Raw genomic sequence first — 5,195 nt, forward strand, 5'->3', positions numbered from 1 at the left:
ATGCAGTTCACGCCCAGCATTGGAACCACATGGCAGCATGCACACGCACGTGTGTGCGCTAGTGTGTGTGTGTGTGTGTGTGTGTGTGTGTGTTAAACGAGGTCTTTGTAAGTCATGGAGGCAGAAGAATTAAGATGATGAGATTTTGCTTTGCAGATTAGGATTACAAGGCCGGGTGAGTCCTCACACACAATGTAGGTCTGTAAGCTTGGGCAGGCATGGTAATTGGAGCTTGGTAAAGCAAAGATCTGGGCTTTGCCCCTGTTATGGATTCACTGGGTATAGGGTGGGGCCTGAGACTTTGCATTCTTGTGAGTTCCCAGGTGATGCTGAGGCTGCTGGATAGAGCTGCACTTTGAGAGTCACTAGCCCCGGGGTTGAGAACATGAGAACTAAAACGGAAGTTGCACTCTTGGAGCTGAAGAGCTGTGTGGACTCACAGAAGGTTTTTTTTTAAAGTTTATTTTCTATTTTTGGTAAAATTCCATGTGTGCGTGTTTACTATATCTGCATCATTTCCAGTCTTCTCTCCTCACATCTCCTTCAGTGTTACTCCCTACTCCCTCTTGAATCCATTACTTCCTCTTCTATAATTATCACACACACACACACACACACACAATTAAATAATCACTTTAAAAACTGCTGGGAAAAAAATCTATGAAGGTCATTAATAATACCATCATCACAGTAGTCTTCCTCTCGGTTTTGTTTGTTTTGAGGTTGGGTCTCATGATGTAGCTCAGACTGGCCTTGGGCTTTCAATTCTCCTGCCTCAGCTTCTTGAGTGCCTATACCCCAAACTCAGCTCACAGAGTTTCAGTCTTATGCATCTCCCCTCATCCCTTAGTGGTTCTGTGTGGAAGACAAACTTTCAGAACAGGTGCTATGTCCTAAGTGTGCTATGAGGATAAACTGACTTATACTTTATAACGATTTTAACAGTGACTCTTATAAGGGTCACCATCACCACATTCTTTTCCTGCTCTTAACCCCTTTACACTTATTGTGGAAGTCAGTTCTCAGAGTCACCCTGCAAGGTCAAAAACACAATCATTTTAGAAATGCCAACACAAAGCACGATTAAATGAGGATCTACTTATTCTAAAATGCACTGCCCCTTTCTTCCATGCCCACCTCAGAAGTGATGGAGGCTTCCCAGGCTAGACATGGGGAAGCTAAGAGAGTGGCTTTGATTTGAAAAACGTGGCTTTGAAAAACAAAACCACTCGTTGGTGTACAAAACAGATAGGGGCTTGATGCAGCATAACGTACTTCATTTTCTTAGGCAATCAAGAGCAATACCAGCTTATAAAAATTCACAGAGAAACAATGAGGCAGCCTCAAGTATCCTCCACTCTTTCTGAGTCACCTGGTACACCAGACTGGTCTTAACTCAGCTTATTCACCTTGTTCACTTCCTGAGTCAGTCACTGTCCACCCACCCACCCAGCCATGAGAATGTCCAAGACATAGTTATAATGACATGCCACACCATTGGACTCAGATGCCCTCAAAGGAAGAACAGGAGATCTAGGCACCCGCCTTGAATTCACTGGAGGTAGCCACAAGATGAAGATCATTTTTCTTTCTATAATTACAGAGGCAATCCCCCAAGAGCTCTATTATGTTAAACTGGCACCAAATGTCAAGAAGTGCTCCTAGATGGCTTTCAAGGTTATAGAGGAGGGCCAGATATTTACAGAGGCAGGAACCACAGGCTTGAACTAGGAGACGATAGCTTCCAACCATTGCATGTGGCTAATGTTCACAAAGCAGCAGCCTCCAGCAGTAGAAACTCAATTTTTTTATTATCTGAAGGCAAAAAATAAACATAAACAGGTGCTCTTGAATGTTCAATCGTGCTGTCTGACGTCCAGACCAAATCACTCTGTCTACCCCAGCTTCCAGTGAGAGGAAGGCAATTTTAACCCACTTTCCTTTTATCTTTGGCTCTCTTTAAAACTAGAAATAAAATCATTTAGGATAACAGAGCATATGTACAGAAGATGGCTCAGCCAGAAGTGTCCCTTGGCTCTCTGGCCTGTGACCAGTTTTCCTGGGAGGATTTATTCATAGCTATTCTTATTTGAATTCATCTGGTTGTGCCAGCATGAGGGTTAATTCTCTGAGAATAAGCCTGCTGGGGTGTGTTTGGGTCTCTGTTTGTTTGTTTTCATGTGTACAGAGGCTGCAAATGGGTAGTGTCATGCCTTGTTCAAGTGAGAGGCTCAGACTGGCTTGCCAGGGAAGTAAGAGGATTTGGGTTAGGGGGTATGCAGGGAGCAAAGCACACTGTAGAAGCATACTTACCCAAATACTCTCTCCTGTTTGGGAGATGCCCAGCCACAGGGTCTTGTGAACTCAATACGAATGTCAGTATCCTAAACTTCCAGCCTGTGAGGACTGTGGGAAGAAGACCTCCAGAAGTCCCAGTGAATGTGGAAAGGAAGCAGAAAGCAGAGGTCCGAGGCTCAGAGTGTCCAGGCACTCCAGCTTAGGGCACTTTACACAGAACCCACACCCAGGTAATGGGTGCCCTTAGCTCAGAGTCATCTGCTGCCATGCAACCGTAGGGGACTCAAGGAAGACTACTGACATTCTACCTCCGTGTCTGAGGCTCTTCAGGTCTACTGTGAGGAGGGGACCCACTCCAGTCTACCTGGATTCTTCTCAGCCATGAATAGCCTGTTCCTGAACCAGAAACACACCTCTCCCTATTCACCTTGCTCCACTGAGGCCCCTGTGGCCTTCATAGTTCAAAAACCCATGCTTTGAAATACGTGATCTGTCAGAATCAGAAGACTGGGACAGATGGGACAGATAAAATTGACATACTGTCAAGCTTCCTTTATGAGTTGTCATGGTCATTGTGTTTCATCATATAAGAGAAAACTAAGACAAGCCCATCTATGAGATGAGGGTGAAGATGCCACCAGTGTCAGTCAAACACCTCTAATATCCCAAGGTTTTATAATTTTAAATTTGTGATATACTTTTGCATCTCAAGTCCAGACAGATTTGACATAATTGCTTACACACACTTCAGTATACTGTACAGCACATGCACTCAACTGTTTCAGGACAGCTGGAGTTGCCTTTGCTCTGGATGGGTTAGGGGATGCTTTCCTGAAACCATAACTGCAAAGAGAGTGGAAGGAGAATTGTCATCATGCTGTATTGGATAACCAAGAATTGTTAACAAGTGGTACTGGATAACCAGGAATCATTGTCTTGCTCTGGATAGATATAGAGTACACTGTCCCAAGACCATCCCGGCAAGACAAGTTCTCTCTCCCTCTCCGATCTCCCTCCTTCCCCCACTGTGTGGTGTACACACCCAAAGCACGTACATGGCAAGGACACTGGATGTCTGCCTCTGCTGTTCTTGTTTTTATCTTCAGGGTCTCTTACTGAGCTGCAAACTCACCATTCCAGCCACAGTTTGTTGTTTTAATGTTTGCCAAGTCAGGGGTTGTTTCAACTTATAGCAAATACAATTTTCGTCGAATGCGTTGCCCAGTGTTCCAGTGCAGTGTGTGGTGGCGATTGCTCTTCTCCATGTCAAGCAACAGCTGGGGGAAAGAGATGTAACCCAAAAGAGTCCACAGAACTTGCTATAGTGTGAGGTAAAAGTTCTTTCTTAAAGCAGGTAAGGTAAAGATAATTCCTCAAGGGAAGGCTGTACAAAGAAGTGTTAGATCAAAACAAATAAACAAACAGACACAGTTCCCAAACCGAAAAACCCAAATTAAAAAAAAAAAAAAACCAAATAAATGGAAAACCAAATAAGCAAAAAACCAAATAAACAAAAGCTTTGATGAAATAGACATTTTTGTTTTGTTTTTTGTTTTTATTTTATTTTTTTATTTTAATTTTTTAATTAGATATTTTCTTTATTTACATTTCAAATGTTATCACCTTTCCTAGCTTCCCCTCTGAAAACCCCCTATTCCCTCTGCTCTCCCCCTACTCACCAACCCACCCACTCTTGCTTCCTGGCCCTGGCATTCTCCTATATAAGGACACATGCTCCACTATGTTCATAGCAGCTTTATTTATAATAGCCATAAGCTGGAAAGAACCCAGATGTCCCTCAGAGGAATGGATACAGAAAATATGGTACATTTACACAATGGAGTACTACTTAGCTATTAAAAACAATGAATTCATGACAATCTTAGACAAATGGATGAATCTGGAGGATATCATCCTGAATGAGGTAACCCAATTACAAATGGACACATGATATGCACTCATTGATGAGTGGATATTAGCCCAGAAGCTGAGAATACCCAAGATACATTTGCAAAACACATGAAACTCAAGAAGAAGGAAGACCAAAGTGTGAATACTTGAGTCCTTCTTAGAAGGGGGAACAAAATACCCATGGAAGGAGTTATAGAGACAAAGTGGGAAGCAGAGACTAAAGGAATGATCATCCAGAGACTACCCCACCTGGGGATCCATCCCATAAACAATCACCAAAACTAGATGCTATTGTGGAAGTCAACAAGATCTTGCTGACAAGAACCTGATATAGCTGTCTCCTGAGAGGCTCTGCCAGTTGCTGACAATACAGAAGTGGATGCTCACAGCCATCCATTGGATGGAGCAAAGGGTCCCCAATGAAGGAGCTAGAGAAAGTACCCAAGGGATTTGTAGCCCCATAGGAGGAACAACAATATGAACTAACCAGTACCCCCAGAGCTCCCTGAGACTAAACCACCAACCAAAGAAAACACATGGTGGGACTCATGGCTTTAGCTACCTATGTAGCATAGGATGGCCTAGTTGATCATCAGCGGGAGGAGAGACCTCTGGTATTGTCAAATAGATGTTTTAAAACTAACAAAAACTGCCAGGCATGGTGGCGCATGCCTTTAATCCCAGCACTGGGGAGGCAGGCGGATTTCTGAGTTTGAGGCCAGCCTGGTCGACAAAGTGAGTTCCAGGACAGCCAGGGCTATGCAGAGAAACCCTGTCTCGTAAAACAAAAAACAAAAACAAAACAAAACAAAAACTAACAAAAACTACCGCACTCACTAGAGATGTAATTGTTAGGTAGCAATAGTTACTAGCAATTCTCTATGAAGTAAGGATGCAATCAAAATACACACTGTGTAGGGTTTTTTTTTTCAAATGGTTACTTTTTCATCTTATGATTTAAATTAATTTTGTTGGCATGCATAGTA

This window comes from Mus caroli, unplaced genomic scaffold (genome assembly GCF_978045245.1).
Source record: "Mus caroli unplaced genomic scaffold, Mus_caroli_1 scaffold_18, whole genome shotgun sequence".
NCBI lineage: Eukaryota > Metazoa > Chordata > Mammalia > Rodentia > Muridae > Mus > Mus caroli.